The sequence below is a fragment of the Macaca fascicularis genome, chromosome X (genome assembly GCF_037993035.2).
Source record: "Macaca fascicularis isolate 582-1 chromosome X, T2T-MFA8v1.1".
In the NCBI taxonomy this organism is placed as follows: Eukaryota; Metazoa; Chordata; class Mammalia; order Primates; family Cercopithecidae; genus Macaca; species Macaca fascicularis.
Window position 1 is genome coordinate 42,158,838 of NC_088395.1, and position 23,473 is coordinate 42,182,310.

At 37.5% G+C, this 23,473-nt stretch overlaps 1 non-coding gene and 1 pseudogene across 1 annotated transcript; both read right to left on the minus strand.

The window, feature by feature from the left end:
- Positions 1-11,725: 11,725 nt before the first annotated feature.
- On the minus strand, positions 11,726-11,831 carry LOC123571447 (U6 spliceosomal RNA). The gene has a single exon (XR_006695610.2). It is a non-coding gene; the product is annotated as a U6 spliceosomal RNA (small nuclear RNA).
- Positions 11,832-22,653: 10,822 nt separating this feature from the next.
- LOC123571550 (small nucleolar RNA U3) lies at positions 22,654-22,738 on the minus strand (annotated as a pseudogene).
- Positions 22,739-23,473: the final 735 nt, after the last annotated feature.

The window sequence follows — 23,473 nt, forward strand, 5'->3', positions numbered from 1 at the left end:
TTGTGGTTTCATTTATTGAAAGCAAAGGCCTGCCTGGCATGCTGTAACGGTTCTCAAAATGATTCTAGAGTGTGGATATGTTGTTTCAATGAAAGCGTTTATGAAAGTTCAATATGAGACTCAGAGGGAAAAGGGCTGCTCAGTTTCACTTTGGGGTTAGGGGCCTGTAATTGTAGATTCTTCTCTCTCTCTTCATCCCTCACCTTTCTTGACCCTTAAGGGACAGCAACATATTTTCTACAGCTCCTAAAATCACAGTTTGGAGGTCTCTGGGACGCAGTACAAGTTAGGAACGGGTCCTGCTGCAAGTGAGAAAAATCTGACGACAGTGGCTTAAAGAAGCAGGGAGTTATTTTTCTTTGCTTATCAAGAAATCTGGAAGTGGGCGACTGCTTTTGTTTCAGCAACTTAGGCCTTTTCTCTATTTCTGCTATACTTAGTCTATTGACTTGTTGTCTTACGGTTGCAAAATAACTGCAGCATCCCTAGGGGTGACACCTGAGTTCAAGGCAAAAAGAGAGTTGAAAAGGATTTTTTTTTTTTCCTCTTCTGAGGTTCTGTATTTTTCTTGGGAAGGAGGGGAAATTACACATTACCAGAAGACTGTCCTTTAGATCTCATTGGACAGAAATAAGTCACAGGCCCATGGCAGACCAATACAGGCTAAAGGATATGAGAAGACCACTTAGTCCAATAATGATTTATTTGCTGGGGCTGGCAGACGGGCTCTTCTTTTTTGAAATCACAGATTTTCCACCTGTGGTTTTCTTTTTTTAAAAAAAACAAATCAGGATTTTATGAGCAGGGAAGTAGGAGATGGGGAAAGATAGAGGGATGGGCAATTGGATAGGCAACAAACTGTGTATGGCAGAGCCAATGAGCCAGAAAACCTGATTATGAATTCTAACTTGGCCACTTAACTTATTGTGAAACACTGGACAAGCCACTTGACATGGCCTGGCTGCAGTGACTTTATGTATGAATTGAGAAAAGTGGAGGACAACGTGAGTGCCAAGTTTCCTTCTCGTGCCAACATTCAATGATTCTGTGCAATTCTAATAACTTCCTGAATGTTCATGGCTAAACCAAAACTGGTTTGTAATTGAAACAGATGCCCTAATGGTGCTGTTCTGTTTCCAAGAACTGGCTGCTTGCACTTTCATGCAGTAAATTATGTGCTGCAGATTTCAAAGAAATTCTACCTCCCCACTGTTGGTTTTTACCTTTGAAGAAAAAATCAGCTCTCCATTTCCTCCTCTTCCCACATAGTAAAATTCTGTATTTGAATAGTACAGCTTTCTTCCATCTAATTCTTATTTAGTTTTTCTTAATAAAACAAGACAAAACAACCCTGCTGTTTGGCATAAAGCTCCTTCTAAATAATAGGAAATTATTATTAGCCCTCTGATTGATTGTCCAATATTAAATGAAAGTAGTTGTCTTTTACAATATACAATTGCAATTAGTGTTTGGCTGTATGGTGTATACAGTCTTCACCAATTGCTAACAAAGGTAAAAAGTGAAGGTTCCAATCAGGTGAGGTACCTGTGGTTACTCATTGCCTGGCTTTTGCTAATTACTCAGTAAAAGTTTTTCGAATCAGTGAATTATAAGATGTAAATGAGCCAGAGTAGACTAGGGCAGAATTAATTCCTCAGAGTTAGATTTTCATAGTTTTAATATCCCTGATGTCATTAAGGAGGGCATGGGAAAAGACCTTACTTAAGATATTTGATTGATAGCTTATATTATTTGTACATTAGTGGATGTACAAAAGGATGTCAGAAAGAGTGCGGCATGCCAGTTCATTCATTGACTATTAATTGAGTGCCCTCTTGGTGCCAAGTACTCTTCTAGGTAGTGCCATACTCCAGTGAACAAGAGAGACAATGGTTCCTGTTTCCCTGGAGCTCGCACTGCAATGGAGGACACGGACAATAAACAAGTATGCAAAAAGTATTTCAAATAAGTTCTACGAAGAAAATTAAATGGGGTAATGTGATAGTGAGTGGGTGGACAGAGAGCATTAGCTGGGGCAGTCATAGAAAGCTTCTCTGAGGCTACTGTTATGACACTTGAGCTGAGACCAGAAGGGAGCTAGTCATGTGACAATCTGGTAGAACAGTGTTCTAGGCAGATAGAACAGTAAGTACAAATGCCCTTAAGTGGAAATAAGCATGGTACATTTGAAGACAAATAAGAAAGCCAGTGTGGTGCAAGTTCAATAAACAAGTAGGGGGCAGTAGAAGGAGATTAGGTGGGAGAGGTGACCTGTGTAGAACCTTATAGAACAAGGACATCATTATTCTAACTGCAATGGAAATGTATTTCAGATTTTAAGCTTAGGAAGGACATGATCTGCTTTAAATTTTTATAAGATCTTCCATTTGCTGGGTGGAGAATGGATTGGAAGCAGTAAAAGCAGAAACAAGGATATCAGTTTGAGGATCACTGCAGTAGTTCCAGTGCATGAAGAAGAGGCCTTCTGAGCAGAGAGATGGGGAAAAGTGGTTGAATTTCATACCTATTTTGAAAGCAGGGGGATAGGACTTGCTAATGAATCATGTATGGTGGCTAATGAGGGAGGGAAATTCAGAGGGAGGGCCTCTGGATTTTAGGCCAAAGCGACTGGGAGGAAGGAGGTGACTGTTTTCTGATAATGGGAAGGTGGGGGTGGGCGATGGGGAGAAGCAGTTGGGGTGGAAATAGTGGCCAGAGTCAGAAGTTCTGATTCGGGAATATTAAATCTGAGCTACTTTGCAGACATCTGCACCTCAAAGGTCTTTGAAGCAGAGGCTTCATAAAGGAGTCTTCTTAGGATTGCAGTGGTTAAAGACAGAGGAAAAAGGAGTAATCCTTTCCAACGCCTCAATAACAGAATCTCAACAATGCTGTGCTTTTTGCAAACTCTCTTCTTAAGGAGACAGAGATAACTCTTCCAATGTAATCTCCCAGATCAAGAAAATAATTGAGAACACACATGCTTAAAACCTTTAATATGGACCTCCCTAATCCCCTCTTCACCTTTTTGATCAGCCCAAGCAGTTACATCAGCAGAAAATCTAAGCGAACAGAGGTAACGCTGTAGAGAAATGAATTGTGGGGAAGTCTGCTAGGATTACCAAGATGAATGCAAAAGAACACAATGGTCCTCAAATAAGCAGAAGATAAAATGCCAGAATGATGCAAGGGAAAATAATCATCTGGGGTTATGTTTTCATTTTAATAAAGTGGAAATATGTAGGCAGAAAATCATTTAAAAGTTTTTCACTTGGTGAAGCTGTTCAAATAGAAGCTACACCCTTTTAATTATAAATTGAACAGAAAGGATTTCTGGTGTCTCTGAATTTGGGATCTGAGTTATGGTGTTGATGTGGTAGGAGATGTGAGTGGCAGAGTGGACCAGGTTTGAGCTCTTACAGGCCCCTATAAGTTGTCTTAAGGTGGTATTAAGCAAGGTGAATTTGAGAATAAAGTCTACCTATGATATTCTGGTCATAGGAAAACAGGAGGTTTTCTTAGAATCTCTTAGTCTTTTGGTGCGTTGCTAGGAATTCTGTTACTGTACACTTTGTTTAAGGCAAATAGATTGCTTCTCTCTTTTCTTGCCCTCCTCGTGGCTAGATTCTCGCTTAGTGCACCCTTGAGTAGGGGCTATCCACTGGGTTACTTGCTCAGGCTTTTAGCTCTCTCTTCCTCCTTCCTCTGGCAGGTGAAGGGTTGCAGTGTAGGCAGGTATTCAGCCTGGCAGTTGCTTGACTTTGATGGACATACCTAGAAGGGTCTTGAAAATTTTTGCAGAGTCTCACATCCATGTGACTATACAGGTTTTTCTGTGTAGTAGTGTTTTTAAAATTATATTGGTGGTATTGACCAAGATATTTGACCATTACTTTTAAGGGCAAAAATGCAATTACTTTTGCACCAACCTAATATTAAAAAGTAAAATAAGACAAATAGAATAAAAATATTTTGCATAGTAGACATTAAGTATTGTTTTGTGAAACTCCTTTTACAGATATACTTGTATATCCTGGGTCAGGATGTATTAAAGAAAATAAGCTTGAGGAACACAGCTGTAGAGAGTAGGGGCTGAGAATTTGGTCTAAGCAGGTAGGAGGCTCAGAGGGAAGAATCTCAGCTCCAGTAATTACCAGACACATGATTGTGGGTGAGTTTCATAACCTCTTCAGTTCTCAGATTCCTCATATGTAGAGTGAGGATAAGGATGAATCCTGCGTCATAGGGTTATGTTTGTTGAGAGGGTTGAAGCCTTGACTACAATGCCGGATGCGCAATGTGTCCAGTAAATGGCAACTATTATGATTATTTGTGAAAATTGTTTTTTCGTCTGTTGTGGGTATGTGGGGCAGGAGAGTTGTGATTAAAATGAGTCATATGGGTCAGTTTCCAGTGTGGAACATGGGTGTGGTCTCACTGAGTCCTCCTTAAACTCTAATATTTACTATTGGTATTATGTCTGGAAGGACATCTGATACTTTATTTCAAAACACTTGTTTGAAAACCAAGACTCCCTCAATAGGCACGTAATTCTTAGGATTTTCAGACTAGTGTAAATTGTAATTTGCTCTCCCTTCTCCTTTTGGAAAAGTATAAGATCGGGAGTGATGGATGCAGCAATGGGATATGGTTGCACCCTCCTCAAAGCCTCCTGGGATGGGAAGCACAAGACTGTGCTCCTCTTGTTCTCTGTGGGGTCTCTTCATTTGTTGAAGTCAGGCTTCTGTCTCTAGGAATTAATTCCTTTCCTTTAGGCTGTGCTTTTGGTAAATTCATCCACACTGCTGTTCTGGTGACTTAATATGATTAATAGTAATTTATTTAGGGGTAGCCTTTTTATTATCATAGTTTCATTTAATTTTTTAAACAGCTTTATTAAGGCATAATTTATATGCCATAGGTTCCCCCATTTTAAGTGTACAATTCAATGATTCTTAGTGAGTTTATGAAGTTGAGCAGCTATCACCACAATCCAGTTTTAGAACACTTCTATCTCCTCAAAAGAGAAATCCCTCATGCTTATCTGCAACTCTTTCTTTTACCCCCAGCCTCAGGCAGTGACTAATCTACTATCTATTTTTGCAGATTTGCCTTTTCTAGACATTTCATACAAATGGAATCATACAATATGTAATCTTTTGGTTCTGGCTTCTTTCACTTAGCATAATATTTTTGAAGTTCATCCATATTCTAGCATATATTAGTACTTAATTCTTTTTGATTGCCTGACAATATGCTACTGTATGGATTTACATTTGTTTCTTCTTTCCCAGTTGATAGATATTTGATTGTTTCTACTTTTTGACTTTTATGAATAATGGTGCTATGAATACCCACATACAAGTCTTCATGTGGACATAAGGTTTTATTTCTCTTGGGTAGATATCTAGGAGTGGAGTTGATGGATCGTCTGCTAAAATTATGTTCAAATTTTGAGGAAATCACCAAATAGTCTTCCGAAGTGGTTGGACCACTTTACATTCTCACCAACAAAGTATGAGGGTTTTAGTTTCTGTATATCCTTGACAATGCTTATTGTTTTCTCTCTTTTTGATGATAGCAATTCTAGTGGGAGTGAAGTGGCAGTTCATTGTGGTTATGATTTGAATTTCACTAATAAACAATGAGATTGAGCGTCTTTTCATGTATTTATTATTCATTTAGGTATTTTCTTTGGTGAAGCATCTATTCAAATCTTTAGCCAAAATTTTAACAGGGTTGTTTGTCTTCTTACTGTTGAATTGGAAGAGTTCTTTATATATTTATTAGATATATGATTTGTAAATATTTGTTTTCATTATTTGGCTCATCTTTAAATTTTTGTAAAGGTGCTTTTTGAAGAGCAAAGTTTTTAAATTTTGGTAAAGTTCAATTTATTAAGTATTTTTAAATGGATTTTGCTTTTGACATAGTGTCTAAAAACTCTGTCTGACTCAAGGTCGCAAAGGTTTTCTTAGGAAAGTTTTATACTTTTAGCTTTTAAATTTAGATTTACAATGCGCTGAGTTATTTTCTTTTTGTGAATAGTGTGAGGAAAGTGTTTAAATTTTTTTGCATGCACCGTTTGTTAAAAATTGTCTCTGTTGTTTGTTGAAAAAGATTGTTGTTTCTGTATCATATAGCACTGACACCTTTGTAAACAATCAATTAACCATAAATGTAACGGTTTATTTCTAGCATCTCAATTCTGTTCCATTGATCTATATGTCTATCCTTATGCTAGTACTGCATTGTCTTCATTACTATAGCTTTATAGTAAGTTTTGAAGTCAGGAAGTACAAGTCCTCTGACTTTGTTCTTGTTTTTCAAGATTATTTTGACTATTCTGGGGCCTTTGCATTTCCATATAAATTTTAGGATAGTCCCTCAGTTTCTGTAAAAATGGCAGCTAGGACTTTGATAGGAATTGCACTGAATTTATACACCAATTTTGGGAAAATCGCTGTCTTAATAATATTGAATCTTCCAATCTGTGAAAATAAAATATCTTACCTTTTATTCATATTTTCTTTAATTTCTTGGCACAGTGTTTTATAGTTTTCAGTGTAAAGCAATAGACTTCTTTCATTGCACTCATTTCTGAGCATTTTATTCTTTTAGGTGCTGTTATGAATAGAACTGTTTCTTAATTTCATTTTCCAATAATTTATAATAAGTACCTAGAAATACAATGGATTTTTTTGTCTATTGCTCTTATATCATACAATTTTGTTGATCTTGTTTATTAGTGTTAATAGGTTTTCAGTGGATATTTTGGGACTTTCCATATACAAGATCATGTCATCTGTGAATAGAAAATGAAATCGTTGAAAATGGAGTAGGGAACTCCAGAAGTCTGCCTTTTCATAAAAGTAGTGAAAAAGGTGGCAAAAACTGTCAGAATCAACTTTTTCAGAAGTTTGAAAATTAACCAAAAGCTTGCAGCAACTCAGAGTGCTTATTCAAGAAAAATGGCTGATTATCGGCAAGAACAGAGCATCGTAGCATTTTAACTCACCCTGGTTTTATCTACCACTCCCCAGCTTAGTTATAGTCTTGGAAATAATATCCTACATTCCAATAGCAGTACTAGATGGGGCAGAAGGACCTCATTTGCAAAGAATTGCCTTTAGTTGATCTGTCTGGTGGCCCTCTGGAATACCTGGTTGAATAGTATGTCTTTATCTTGCCTAGCTCCAAACTCACCCAGTCCTAAGGTCACTACCTGGGGGCATATTTGTTGAAATATTTACAGGCAAATATTTTATTTATTACTGCCTGAGGCAACGGATAATGGTTGAGACAAACAATAGACTTACCAAAAAGCTTGGGAAGAAAGTCTAAGATGTGTAGGGGAATAAGGGCTTTGAACATTTCCAACGTATTTCTGGGAATGTAGAAGACTGCATGCAAGTCCAAGGCTGTGTGCATACTCAGAAAAGACCTGAGAAGGCCTTAAGCTCACCTCTCTGGTCAACCTTGAGGCCCTGCACAAACTAGAAGTAAAGACCAAGGTAGTATTGTAGACTGCCTGTCTGAATGTTGAAGACATGCATCAGCATGCACAGAGAACCCTTCTGCAAACAGTGGGAGAATTTTTGGTTCCAGGCTTGAAGGAAATCTCTGTTCAATTGTTGGCTAATCACCAGGCTGACCAGAGTCCTCAGTGACCAAACATAAGAAAGAGAATAGACTTTACAGAACTATATCAGTAAATTATATCAGTAAAGTTGTTAGAAAAACAACAACAAGCAGTAACATCGACAAGCTCTGGGGATGAGGGAATATCTGATTTCCAGAGTTGCCATATTATGATATTCAAAATATCCAGCTTTCAACAAAAATTTATGAGGCAAGCAAAGAAACAAGAAAATATGGCCCATACAGAGCAGAAAAAAATGACAATCAACAGAAACTGTCCCCGAGGAATCCCAGATGTTGGACTTTGTAGATTAAAACTTTAAAATAGGTATTTGAACATTTTAAATATGTTCAAAGAGCTAATGGAAACCATGTCTAAAAAGCGAAAGTAGGAAAACAATGTATCATCATATAAAGAATAAGAATATAAAGATAGAAATTACAGGCACACCTCATTTGATTGCACTTCACTTTATTGTGCTTTGCAGGTACTGCATTTTTTACAAATGGAAGGTTTTTGGCAACCCTGCATTGAGCACGTCTATCCGCACCATTTTTCCAACAGCATGTGCTCACTTTGTGTCTCTCTGCCAACATTTTTAAAGCAATAAAGTATTTTTAAATTAAGTTATGTGCATTTTTTAGACATAATGCTATTGCACACAATAAACTACAGTTAGTGTAAACATAACTTTTATATGCACCAGGAAACCAAAAATTAATGTGACTTGCTTTATTATGATATTTGCTTTATTATCATGATCTAGAACTAAACCTGCAATATCCCTGAGGTATGCTTTTATAAAAAAGAACCAAACAAAAATTCTGGAGTTGAAAAGTAAAATGACTGAAATGAAAAATTCACTAATGGGGCTCAACAGCAGATTCGAGCTGGCAGAAGAAAAAATGAGAAAACTTGAAGATAGGTCAGTTGTGATTAGTCAGTCTGAGGAACAGAAAGTAAAAAGAATGAATAAGAATGAACAGAGTCTCAGCGACCTGTGTACTAACATACACATAATGGGAGTCCAAAAGGAGAGGAGAGAAAGAAAGGGGAAGAAAGAATATTTGAAGAAATAATGAAAAATATAAATCTACACATCCAAGAAGCTCCATGAACTCCCAGTAGGATAAACTCAGTAAACTTGGAATAGAAATAGTTTTACTTCTTCTTTCAAACCTGGATGCCTCTTTTTGTTTGTTTTTTGCCTGATTGCACTAGCTAGGACTTCCATTACAATGTTAGATGGAACTGATGAGAGTGAACATCCTTGCCTTATTCCTAGTCTTAGAAAGAAAACATTCAGTCTTTCACCATTAAGTATGATTTTATCTATAGATCTTTCATAGATGATAGGCTGTTGAGAGTTTTTATAATGAATGGATATTAGATATTGTCAAACACTTTTTCTGAATTTGTTGAGATAATCATGTGGTTTTTGTCCTTCATCTTATTAATATATTACATTAATTTTCAGATGTTAAATTAACCTTGCATTCCCGGGATTAAAAGAATCTCTTGGTATGATGTTTAATATTTTTCACATATTTCTGGCATTTTAGCTTACTTAAATTTTATTGACATTTTTGCATCTATATTCAAGAAGTATATTTATCTGTAGTGTTCCTTTCATGTCATGTTTTTATCTGGCATTGGCATCAGGGTAATATTGGTCTCAGAAAATTAATTGGGAAGAGTTTCCTCCTCCCCTATTTTCTGGAAGAATTTATGAAGGATTGATTTAAATTCTCTAAATGTTTGATTGAATTCCTCAGTAAAGCCATCTTAGCCTAGACTTTTCTTTGTGGGAAGATTTAAAATTACTAATTCAATTTCTCATTGTAGGTCTAGTCATATTTTTTATTTCTTCTTGCGTTAGTTCAGGTGATTTGTATCTTTCTAAGAATATGTCCATTTCATTTAAATTGTTGAATTTTCTGGTATACAGTTGTTCATAGTATTCTCGTTTAATCCTTTTAATTTCTATAAGGTCAATAGTGATGTCTCCTCTTTCATGTTTGAATTTGGTGGTTTATGTCTTCTCCTTTTTTCTTGATCAGTTTATCTAAATTTTTGTCAATTTTGTTGATTGTTGCAAAGAACCAATTTTTGATATCATTGACTCTGTCTATTGTTTTTCTGTTTTCTACTTCATTGATTTTCACTGTGATCTTTATTATTTCTTCTTTTTGCTTGCTTTGGGTTTAGGTTTCTCTTCTTTTTTTACTTATTAAGGTAAAAGGTTAGGCAATTCATTGGAGATCTTTCTTTTTTTAAATATAGGCATTTGAAGATATAAAAGTCTTTCTAAACACTGTTTTCTCTCTCTGTCATAAAGTTTGATATATTGTGATTCTGTTTTCCTTCAGTTCCTTTCTAATTTCCCTTGCAATTTTTTCTATGACCCATTGGTTATTTAGAAGTGTGTTGTTTAATTTCCAAGTATTTATTGACTTCACAAATTTCCTTTTATTGATTTATAATTTGATCCCAATGTGATTGGAGGACATATTTTATATTGTTTTAATCCTTTTATGCTTATTAAGTGTTATTTTGTGACCAAGTGTCTTAATCCATTCTCTGCTGTGACAACAGAATACCTGAGACTGGATAATTTATAAAGAAATGAGGTTTATTTGACTCATAGTTCTGGAGACTGGGAAGTTCAAGATTGGGTGGCTGCATCTGGTTGGCTTCCAGTGAGGGCTATGTGCTGCATCATAACATGGTGGAGAAGCGGAAGGGGAAGCAGCATGTGCAAAGAAACCAAACACGAGAGGCAGCCTTACTTTATAATAACCTTCTGTCATGGTAACTAATACAGTCCCATGAGAGTGAGAACTCACTCCCATGAGAAAGGCATTAACCCCTCTTAGTGACCTACTCATTTCTTAAAGGTGCCAGCTCCCAACATCACCACACTGAGGATCAAGCCTCAACATAAGTTTTGATGGGGACAAACAATATTCAAGCCATGGCACCTGGCATATGGTCTATCCTCAAGAATATTCCTTGTGCACTTCAAAAGAATGTATATTTTGCTATTGTTGGATGGGGTGTACTATAGATACAGTTGATTGATAATGTTGTTCAATTCTTCTATGTCTCTACTGATTTTATGTCTAGTTGTTTTATCCATTCTATAGAGTGGACTATAGAAGTCTTCAACTATTGCTGTGGAATTTTTTATTTCTTACTTCAATTCTGTAAGTTTCTGCCTCATGTATTTTGGAGCTCTGTTGTCAGGTATGTGTATACTTTGTAATTGTTATATCTTCCTGATTAACTAATGCTTTATAATTATAAAATGTTCTTCTTTGTCTGTAGCAATATTTTTTATCTTAATTTTGTCTGTTACTAGTACAGAGACTTTATCTCTCTTATGGTTACTATTTTCATAATATAATTTTTGTACTTTTACTTTCAACTTTTACTATTTGTGTCTTTGAATCTATGTGTGTCTCTTATAGACAGCATATAGCTGGGTCTTGTTTTATATCCAGTATAACTGTGTCTACCTTTTAATTTGGATGTTTAATCCTTTTACATTTTTAATTAAAATTTTTATTGAGATAAGTTTATATTCATATATAGTACTAAGAAATAACCCAGAACAGTCCCTGGTACATTTTGCCTAGTTTTCTCCAACAACAGTAACATTTTGCAAAACTATAGTATAATATTACAATTTGGATATTGTCAGTGGCATAATCTGTAGCTCTTATTTCTATTTCCCCAGCTTCATTTGTAATCGTTTGTGTGTGTGTGTGTGTGTGTGTGTGTGTGTGTGTCTGTGGGTGAGGGGGTTTATTAAGCTCTATGTAATGTTATCACCTGTGTAGGATAGTGTATCCACCACGACAGTCAAGGTACTGAACAGTTCCAACACCACAAGTATCCCTCATGTTTCCCTTTCACAACTATATCCATATCCCTGCCACCCCCACTGCTGCCCCATCCCTAATCCGTGGAAACCACTAATCTGACCTCTACTTCTAAAATTTTTTCATTTCAAAAATGTTATATAAATAGGACTATGCATTATGTAACCCTTTGGGATTAGCCTTTTTTTTTTAAACTCAGAAGTATGTGGAACACTTCATGAATTTGCATGTCATTCTTGCACAGAAGTCATGCTAATCTTCTTTGCATCATTGATATTTTAGTGTATGTGCTGCTGAAGGAGCACAATCATTTGATTTTTAATGTGGTTATTGATATATTTGTATTTAATCTCATATTTTCAATTTGTTTTCTATTTGTCTCATGCCCTTTTGTTCCTCTATTCCTTCTTTACTGCTGTTTTTGTCCTAAATACTTTTTTTTAGTGTATTATTTAAATTCCTTTTTAAATAGTTTTTAATTATATTTTTGGGAATAATTTTTTTAGTTTTTCTTCTGGAGGAAGTACAGTATACTTCTAAACTAAAAATGATGTATTTCAGGTAATACTAACTTAATTCCAGTGAAATACAGAAATTTTGCTTCAATATAGTTCTATCCCTCCTTCTTTGTGATATTATTATTTATACATATTACTTCTTTGTATGACATATTTCCAACAGGAAAATTTTTATAATTATTCTTTTGTACAATTGTCTTCTAAATAAATTAAGAGAAGAGAGAAACTACCTTTCTAAAGTTTCTTATATTTAAATACATAGTTATTTTTACTCATGTTCTGTATTTTTTGTGTGAATTTGAATTACTGTCTAGTGTTATTTTCTTTCACCCTGAGGAATTTCACTTAGTATTCTTTGTAAGAGAGATCATGTTTATCTGGAAATGTCTTTGTTTTGCCTTCAGTTTTGAAATATAGTTTTGCTAGATATGGGATTCTTGGTTGACAGTTTTTTTTTTCTTTCAATACTTTGAATATGTCATTCCACTGCATTCTGAGCCTCCATTATTTCTGAAGAGAAATCAGTTGCTAATCTATCAAGCTCTCCTTTCCACTTGTCTGTGATGAATTGGTTTTCTCTTTCTACTCTCAAGATTTTCTCTGTCTTTGCCTTTCAACATCTTGGCTATGTGTCTCTGTAAATGTCTTCTAGTTCATCTTACTTGGAATTAATTATGCTTCTTGGGTGTGTGGATTAATGTTTTTAATCCATTTGGGGAAGTTTGGGTCATTATCTCTTCATTTTTTTTTGCCTCTTTCTCTTTTCTTCTTTTTGAACTCCCAGTACACTTATGTTGGAATACTTAATTGTATCTCATAGGTCTCTCAGCCTCTGCTAATATTTCTTCATTAGTTTTTCTTTCCATTCTTCAGGTTGGACAATTCTTCGTATTTTACCTTCAAATTTGCTGATTCTTTCTTTTGCCACTCAAATCTCTTGTTGAGCCCCTTTGTGTATGTTTTATTTCTGTTATCGTTCTTCTTAACTCTAGAATTTAAGAATGGTCATTTAAAAATAATTTCTCTTTGATATTCTGTATTTGATGAGTCATTGTTATATTTTCTTTTTTGTCTTTTACATTTTTATTATTATATAATAATTGTACATGTTTATGGGGTACCTGTGATATTTTGATACCAGCATACAATGTGTAATGGTCAAATCAGTGTAACTGGGATATCTCTCACTTCAAACATTTTTATTTTTTCTTGGGAACCATATTTTCTTTTGATTCTTTAAAGGGGGTTTCCTTTGTATTTTTGGGACATATTAATAACACCTACTTTGAAGTCTTTGTCTGGTAAGTCCATCACCTGGGGTCTTTCAGAGAGTTTCTATTGCCTGCTCTTTTTTGTTATTGTGTATGAGTCACACTGTCCTGTTTTTTTTTTTTTTTTTTTTTTTTTTTTGCATGTCTCATAACTTTTTGTTGAAAGCTGGACAGTTTTGATAATATATTGTAGCAACTCTGGACTCTGATTCCTCTCTCCCCGGGTTTTGTTGTTGTTATTTTTGTTATTTATTTGTTATTTGCTATTATTGTTATTTATTTACTGAAATAACTATATACTGCCTGTCTCTCTGGCAGTGTGCAGCCACTGATGTTTCCACTCAATTAAAACAAATCTTGATCTTATTTTTAAGCCTGTGTCTTTTGGAGTCATGTCTGGGTCAGCATAGCATAGAGGTCAGCCAAAGATTTAAACTCCTTGAGCCAATAAGGCTTTTACCGTATCCTGATGGATCTGTGTATGGTTTGGAAAATGGCATTCAAAGTTTAGGTCGTTTGCAAGTCTGTCAGTCTTTACTTTCTGTGCTTTTAGAGTCTCACATTCATTCAGCGACAAGTAGCTCACTAAGCTCACTAAGACCCTCTTCAGTCTTTCCTGAGCATAAGCACAGCCATGGTACACATGCAGATTTCCAGGCCCACTCTGGCCGTCTTGATCTCTGGATCTTGCTGATAAATTTCTTGCTCTTCTGCTGGTATGATTGCCTACTGGCCCAGCCAGTAGGGCAATTCCAGACTAGTTATGATTTTGGATTTTTCTGATTGTTTATCCCCAAGATTGCTATTGTTTTCAACCATGGGTTTTTCCATCTTCCATTCCATATCACATTAGCCCTTCCAGCCATGGAGCTGCTGGTCCTCAAGGCCTGCCCTGCCCTGGTAGAACTACAGTGGCATGAAGCTGGGTGGAACAGCATGAAACAGTCTTGGACAAAAATAACAATCCCTCTCTATTCTTACCGAGATTCAATCATTTTTCGTGAATAAATGTTTCTCATTTTTTTGTTTTGTTTTTGGTCAATTTCCGGATTCCTGAAATGGTTGTTTTTGACAATTTTATCCAGTTTTATTTTTGCTTTTTGGGATGAGGATTTGGTGAACTCCTTGCTCAGCTATTCTGGAAGTCTTGCCCTAGTAATGGCCGTCTGAGGCTGTGTTTACCATACACAACACCCAAATGGAATGCTTCTTAGAACATAGTGGTTCATATCCAGAGTAGTGTCTGCACATTGTGGGCAGGGCAAGAGTGGAGCAAGTTCCAGTGATATGCCTCCATAATATCTCATCAGCTTTCAAAAGGAGACTTACAAAGAGTTTGAGCATCCTGTATTCAGAGAGAAGATAAGCAATCAATGCCCAAGAATTTGCCATTCCATGTGGCAGTAAATGTGAAGGCTGGTGTGTATGGAGGCTCCACACATCCAATTGAGGAATGGTCTTTAGGATGGGAAATCAAGAAGAAGAGGGGAGCATTTTCCTTCCTAAAACATTAACTGTGGGAAATGAGACGATGGAAACCCACCTGTGAGGGACATTTCCAGTTTAAAAAAATTACTAAGGAATATGTTTCTCATCCTCTTTATATACTTGTATATCTAGAAATACTTCTTTGTCTCTTTGTCCATTGTTCAACTCAGTGGTCTCTCTGGGTCAGGCTGTAAATATATCGATGAAGCTGGACATCCTTCATAGTTGGAAGGAATGATGGCTGGCTCTTGTAGCATCGTGAGAGGTCTCTATGTATCTGTGTGTGTTCAATAGGAAACCCCTTCCCACACAAAGCTTCTCAGAGTACCAGAGCTTCTATATGCAAATGAAGCTCTTTGATGTGTATTTTCAATTAATCACTGACTCTTGCACAGGATAAATGAAGTTATTTTTCCCCGTTACCAGCTTTAATTCATAGGTTATAATGCTAATGAAGGTTGGCCTTTTTTTGATGTTGCTTCTATTTTTATCATTGTCTCTTCCTTATTTTACTAATTACCTGTGCAATGACATGGTATCTAAATTGATCTAAAGGCATCATTCTAAATTTTAAAAACCAACATTAAAAAAAAAGTAATCCCCACAAGTGTCTTATGAATAAGGGTGAGCATTTAATTAATTACTATGCAGAAACCACATGTCAATTGCCGAACAGTTGCCTGAAGGGAGCAGCAACTCACATAACCCCATTTTGGAAAAGTAGATCTGTTTTTATTTTATCTTTCTCAGTTTTAGCTGGTGTTTTAAAGAGATGTGATTTTGCAGCTTTGGGGATCACTCGTCTATTTCAGGAAATTGTCAGAACCAAGAACTGGAGGAATTCAGGAAGAGGGCTCTAGAGCTCTGTTCTAAAAAATATTGTAGAAGCAGAGTCTTTGGTTTTTAATGGCCAAGCTCTGTCCATTTTGTGAGCAAATGTCACAGTAAAAGACAGAAATACAGCTCAGAGAATAGCTTCAGAAGACAAATGGCAGGGGAGGTCCAGGTAGCTATAACTTAGTGCTTTAGTCATCTTTAATGGAAATGGAGCCTCTAGCCAAGCCTAATATATAATGTATCATAAAACATATGTCTGTCAGTCTCCCAGGTACAATAAATAGGGAAAACACAGACCTCAAAGGGAGGCTATGGCATGCCTTGCAGAGGGGCTCAAATTACTTGGCTTGTTGTGGGGGGTTGAAGGCTGTGGGGGACGAATGATGTAATGTATATTTTTAGTTTTTCTAAGAAATGATTGTCTCCAGCCCTGTTCCAGTGGGCTGTGGGAGAGGGAATGGAAAGGGAGGGGCTGGGTTTATAGACCTGCATGAGAAAATTGAGTTGAATACCCGTTTTACAGGTGATTAATCTCTTTCTTTTTTATTTGGAGTGTAGTATAGCAAAGAAAAGATGGGACATATTCAACTTATGGCATTTTCCAGAATGCCCACCAACTTCTTTTCATTTCACTGTTGCTTTTTCCTTGGTGAAACAGCAGCCCAAAACACCCTAGTAAGGACCAGCTGTCTGATCCTGTGCTGAAGAGCTCTGGTTACCCTCCCTCAGCAGCGGCTCAGCCACCATCTGAATTTCCTGTGGTCCCAGTATGTTCTGCCTCTGAGACGGACAATCCTTCTGGGTAGATTCTTATCTTTTTCCACTACTGAGCCTACTTCTTTGAGTACTAGTTCTTCATATGAGCTGCAAAATCTTGGGTGTAACCTCTATGACTCTCAGTTTTCTAATTTGTATAATGGGAAGAATAAGCTATCTCTCTGGGACTCAAATACAGGTCTGCTTATTTCAACTCTAAAGCATGTTCTATGGCTTGCCATATATCCCCATGCTCAAAATGTCATCTCTGCTGTGTTTTTCTAGATTATGTCCTGCCTTTCCTTAGAAAAGCCTGCTGAAGTCCTCTCAAAATGAATTAAACCAGCTCCATTCATTCTGTTTATGCCAGGAATTCTCAATACTTCTTGATCTTTCTATTGTCCTACCTCTCCTGTGTCTCAGCACACAGGTAAGTATGTGCTTAAGCATACGCATGTGCACACACATGTGCACATACACACTCATGCTCATACACAGCCTTACACAGTATCAAGAGAGTGGCTCTTTGTGTGATGTGATTGGAAGTTATATTGAGATCAGATCTGATTTTTTGCCCTAAAATGTGAGGAAACCAGCCCTTTATTCAAATTTGAAAGCCTAATTCTTTTGATTCATGATGATTTTTCCATGCAAGTTCTGCTAGAAATGACTAAATTATCCCCTCATACTTTGCATGCACGGGCATAGGTGAGATCCTTGGAGAACAGGGGTGGGCTGCTGTCAGAGGAGTGGGTGGGTACCTAAGTCCAACCTGACTCACTTGTCAATGCCAGTGTTTCTCAGGATCAGCCCAGTCTACACAGCTGCGTCTGGTTTGTTGATGTTATTGTCACTTATGAGCATTTAAGCATGTTCACACTTGCCCAGTTTCTCAGTGATTTTAAAGCTCTCTTCAGAGCTTGAGCCCTCATTTTTTCCTTTGGCTATCTCTTCTAATACTGTTTATATGGAAATTTATTTGGTAGAATGGCTTTAACTTTTTGACTGTGACGCAGTATAAGAAATACATTTTACACACAAGCATGCATACAAATATATAGATGACTGAAACAAGGCTTTTCCAAAACTATACTAACCTTTCCTATATTCCAGGTCAAATGAATCTTGGCTTATTCTATTCTATTTCATTTAAAAATGATGTCCTTGACTACTGTGGCAAAATTATTTACCAAACTGATTTCTTCATCTGTGTATACAGCTAGACTACATTTTCTAGCATCCCTCATGGTTCGAAGTGATCAAGGCACTGAGTTCTCGCTAATAAAATGTGATCAGGAATGACCTGTGCGTCTTTCAGGTATGACTCATAATTCCATGTGGAATCCACCAAGCCTTTTTCCAATTCACTGGCTTGATACAGACAAACATGGTGGATATAGACAGAACATTTGTGTCCCCCCAATTAATATGTTGAAATACTAACCCACTATGTAATGGTATTAAGAGGTGGGGGCTTTTGGGAAGTGGTTAGGCCACAAGAGTGGAGCCCTTTTAAATGAGATTAGTGCACTTACAAAAGAGACCCCAGAGAAATCTCTTCCCTCTTTTAACCATGTGAGGATGCAATGAGAAGTTGGCCATCTGCAACCTAGAAGAGGGCCCTCCCCAGAACCTGAGCATGCTGACACCCTGATGTCTGACTTCCAGTCTCCAGAACTGTGAGAAATAAATGTATAATTTTATAAGCCACCTAGTCTATGGTAATTTGTTATAGTGGCCCAAATTAAGACATGTGGAACTCTTGGAAGCTACTTGTTAAAGATGGCAGTGCCTCAAGATGAAGTGAACCTTAACCCCAGCCCCTGAATATCTGCCTAGAACACACATTTTGAACTTTATGTGAGACACTAATAAGCTTCTATTGTTTTGAATCACTATTCATTTGGTTCTTTATTATACCAGCTAACATGATCCTAACGAATTTACTGTCAATAGATTCATCAATTGACTCTGTTTTTACAACTACACATATCATCTTGGCTATTTTTTGAGAGATAAAAGTTTACATTTATTTGCTGATATTTGTAGAAATTGTGTAAGTATACAAGAGTAATGATTATAATCACATATGAAGGTAGGGTGACCATATAATTTGTTATTCAAGTGCAACCATTTCTAGAGTGAAAGGGATTATTAGTCACGGCTCTAGGACTATAGATGGAAAATGACATTGTCCTCAACAAACTGGAACATATGATCAACCATTATAAAGGGTACAGAGTGGGAGGAAGAATGGGGACTTTTTAAATTATATTTTTAAAAGTATTGGTCTATGGTGAATTGGAAACAAAAACAGTTACTTCTTTACCACAGGTAGTTTAAAAGCTGCCTTAAAGACTGAAGAATGGCAAACCATAGATGTGAGACACAGAACTTGGTGAAAATGCTTTCAGGGATGCTCAACAGACTCACTCCCTTGGAGCTGTTGGCCAATCCAAAGTCCAGGCATGGGAGCCAGAGCCTGTAAGAGAGGTCTGGACGGACCTCAGACATGAGCAGAGGAGCTCCATGTCACTCAATCCTGAGGACAGAGCTGGCTCCTCCGTCTTTTTTAGTTTAAAGTTGTCCAAATAGTGACTTTCCTTAGCACCTGCCACCACTCTTTGATCCCTCTGAATCCACCAGACCCACAAGCAGCACTTTGCTATTGAAGAAACCAAAGCACTGTACTAAACAGATCGTTGGAGTACAGTTGTCAGAATATATCTATGACAAGTATTTGGGCCCACATCTGCAGGCCACTGATACTTCACCTAATCATCTTGTGCTCACAGCCCAGCATTTCTAAAAATAGCAACTGTGGGTTGTGATAGTGAGAGGTTAAACTTGATTAGTGTGGAGACTTCTTATTATAGAACTTTGAATGAAGCAAAATCCCCTGCCTGGGATTTAGAACAAGTAAAGGGACTTCCTTAAGAATGGTCAAAGTATACTCTGCCCTTCCCATTACTGATGCTTTCAGGAATTTTTAGGGTTTTGTGGTCCCTGATTATTGTTGCTAAACTCTGGATAAACTCACAGTGTAGAATTAGCCTGAACAGGAGACAGGCTTCCTGGCAAGTTACGAATACCTTCATCCCTGGGGGGGAAATCAATAGAAGAATCCATGGGATTGCCATTCTTCTGTTTTGTCCCTGTAGCCCTTCAGTCTTCCCCTCCCAAAGGCCTGGCATTGCTAAAGTTCCTTTGCTGGGCTTCTTACACAGTGCTGACTTGAGATGAGTGACTTATGTTTTTCATCTGTCACCTTCTTTCCCATCCTGCTAGGGGGGATACTAATAACGCCTGTACTCTGTAAGCCCTAAAACTCCCCAGGCAGTTCCAGTGTGTAGCCAGGGCTGAGAACCACCTTTGGACTCTGCAGGCAGATCAGTGCTTCTCAAGCTCTCTGTCCATATCAATCACCAGGAGATCTTGTTAAAATACAGATTCTGTCTCACTAGATCTGGGATGGTCCCAAGATTCAGCACTTCTAACATACTCCCAGGTGATGTCTTTTGCTGCTGGTCCTCAGACCACATGTTGAGTAGCAAGGAGGCAGGTGATCTGGTGAGACTGCTATTCATTATCAGATGCTGCAGGCTCTCTTCTGGTAGAATTAGAGTCAGGCATCATTTTTCATGCCTCTTATATTTATTGGGTTATGTAGCTCTATTCCACAAGATAGGCCCCATGAGGATTAGCATCCATCTCCAGACAAGGTGGGATACTTTTACCAGACTCTGATAGTCTGGGAACCTTGATGTTTGGATAATCAGGTTACTTGGGCTCTTATTGCATTTGCGCTACTGTAAAAAAATACCACAGACTGGGTAATTTAGAAACAATAGAAATGTATTTCTCACAGTTCTAGAGACTGGGAAGTCCAAGATCAAGGCACTAGCTGGATTGGTGTCTGGCGAGGGCTGCTCTCTGCTTTCAAGATAGTGCCTTCTTTCTGCATCCTCTGGAGGAGATGAATGCTGTGTTCTCACATGGAAGAAGGGACAGAAGTGCAAGAGAGGACTCTCTTCAACCTCAATCCCTTTTATAAAGGTGCTAATCCCATTTGTGAGGGCTCTGTCCTCATGACCTAATCATCTCCCAAAGGCCACATCTATACCTCTTAATATTGTCGCATTGCGGATTAAGTTTCAAAACATAAGGAGGGGACACCATCACTCAAACTACAGAATCTAGTGATAATTTTTAGATTCTTTGTTCAGGTAGAATTCACTGTTAATGTAGCCATCCTTAAACCTTTCCGAAGTTTTTACTTTGAAAATTTCTCTAACAAATAAGCTACCCTACTAAATACTTTACACCATACATTCACAGAAGGAATCATACTATATTGGCACCCAAAGGGTCTTGGAACCCAGCTCACCTACCACTCTGCATTTGAGGAGACTGGAGAAACTGCAGACTCATCCCTAGTATTGAAATATAATTTTCAAAATGTTAAGAACAGGACTTTTACACAAATATAGAATGAATGCTGTCAAAGATTTTATCCATCTCATTAATTAATGAGAGAGTCAACAAGATAGTAAGGTTGTCTCAAAGGACAGATATTTATGTATAGTCAGTCAAAGGAATGATGAAATAAATTTGCCACTAGATACAAAACTGGCAAATGTCTTATGGGACCATAAAACTGTAGCTAGTGGGGTCATCTTCTCTACTGGACAATATACAAATTCACAACTAAATTCAGTGTCTGGGCTCCAATTAGATAGAAATAGCAAAACCAAACATAAGTGCATTCTCCTGTGCAATCAAATAATTCTTGAGTGAGCCTGCTTAAAAAGGCATTGAAGGGACATGCAGTCATTTTCTTGCATTAGTTCCCAGTTTGGGGTATATATATATATATTTAACACTAGGCAGAACCTGAACCAGCATCAGGATTCCAGTGTACTTTTAAACTTCCCTGCTCTTGTGTATCAGTAATAACATCATGTTTGGCAGCTGTTTTGAAGCATTTCCCCACCGAAACAATGATATCAGTTGACAGTAGCATGTGTGATACACTTTCCTGGGCTTGCCTGTGGTTATATGGGGTCTCTAACCCAACCCTTTTTTCTCCGACTAGAGAAAGCGTATGTAAATGTGTGACCTTGTAATTATTATAAGATATACATATATATATATCACTATTACTACTTGTATGATATATATATATATATATATATTATATATTTGCTTTTTACTTAAGAAACTGTTCTTAAACTTTGCTACTTAAACTATTATTTAAAAAAAACTTTCTTCACAGCTTACACCATAGCTGACCTCAACATATTAGCATGACATAACATGGCTTCAGGAAAGATAATGTATGAGATGCAAAGCTCGCATGTTTTACAAAATCCCATTCTGCCTTACTTCAATTTGTTTCTGTTTCTTTGTGACTGGCCTTGCCTTGTGCTGTGGAATCTCAAATTCCATGCACTTGGCCTGACAGCAAGAAGTGCTGGAACATATGTTGTTTGAGACACATTGAGTAATCCTTAACCATTTACTGCCCACCCAACAATTACGGCCTTGTGGTCATGGGGACATTTGGCAAGCTTCGCTAATGCCTGATGAACTCTAGTTCATCACATAGCATCTGCCAAGCCTATATTTCAGCTATTCAACAGTGATGAGGATGCATTTTTAAAATCATCTGGGTCACATGTCTCAGTGGTTTTCCTCTGCTGAGATGACGTTCAGGCTCATGGTGGCTTCAGGATTATTGTAAGCACCCTTTGTCTGGACATGTCCTGAAACTCGGCAGAGGCCTTCTCTGAACATGTCCTATACCCTGTGACCTTGTCCCTCTGTCTATGACTGATTGATGAGTGAAAGAGAGTAGAAACCCAACTCCATTGAGATTGATGAGGCTCTCTCTCTTGAAAATTTGGACCTTGGAACAGAGGGAGACAGCACTTGGAGAGGTGTTGGCACTGAGTCCTTGCTGAACATAGCTTTTTGTTCATTTGTTTTTAGTTTTCATGCTGTAGTTAAGTACAAAGACCTTTCCAACACATCATCTAAAGATCATTTCACCCACTGCTGGGTTTGGCCAGCATTCTCTTGTCTTTCTCTTCAGCAATGGTGAAGTGGATACCTTTTCACTGAGGAAGACAAATCCGTGGTTTATTGCCTTTGCTAATAACAAAAATGTTGGAAAGCCAGGTGGCAAAGCTGTTGCCATTGGCATGTTTCACCTGAACCACATTAAAACAACCAGAATGTCTTTCTCTCTAAGTCACACCAGTTCTTCCCAGGCTAGTACCTACATGATCAGAAGCGCTTGAGTAAATATACTACAGAAATGATCCCTGAAAGTACAGTAGTCCCCCCTTATCTGTGGTTTCCCTTTCTGGGGGTCTTGAACATATCCCTGTGGATAAGGGAGAGACTAGTGTACAGTCTTCAACCACAGCTCTTTAGAAATTCAGTGAATGCCACCTAAGGGCCCTGGAACTGCCTGAGGCTCACCTCATCTGGTAAGCTAACAATTCCTTTGACTCTGAGATATGTTGAGGGTTTTTCTATGAAATTTCCCTCCATCTTTTGTTGTTGTTGTTATTAATTTTGTAAAAGTTGGTTTCAGTTGTTTAAAAGTAAGAACACATTAATAGAGACCGCTACAAAGTAATAGAGTAGATGGAGGCTGGACTGACTTGAGTTAAGGGAACTTTGGTTCTAGCCCTAACTGTGTCACTCATGTGGTGTGACTGTGAATAAGCCATGTGCATTCTCCAAACCTTTATTCCCTCTACCGTAATAAAAGGGGGTGAACCAGAAGAGCTTTAAGTTGATGCTGTTTTTTCAAGTGACTCCAAAACTGTTTGACATCCTTCCATTGAGACATGGGGCTATGTTTCCTCTTTTTGAATCTAGGTGGGCTTGTGACTGTTTCAACCAATAGAGAGTGGCAGAAGTGATACTGTGTGACTTCTGAGTCTGGGTCCTATAAGGCAATGCAGCTTCTGCCTTGTTTGCTGAGACCCTTGTGCTGCAGCCGTAAGCCACCATGTAAGAAGTTTGGCTACACTATGGTAGCCTTACCGTGATGAAGCCCAAGCC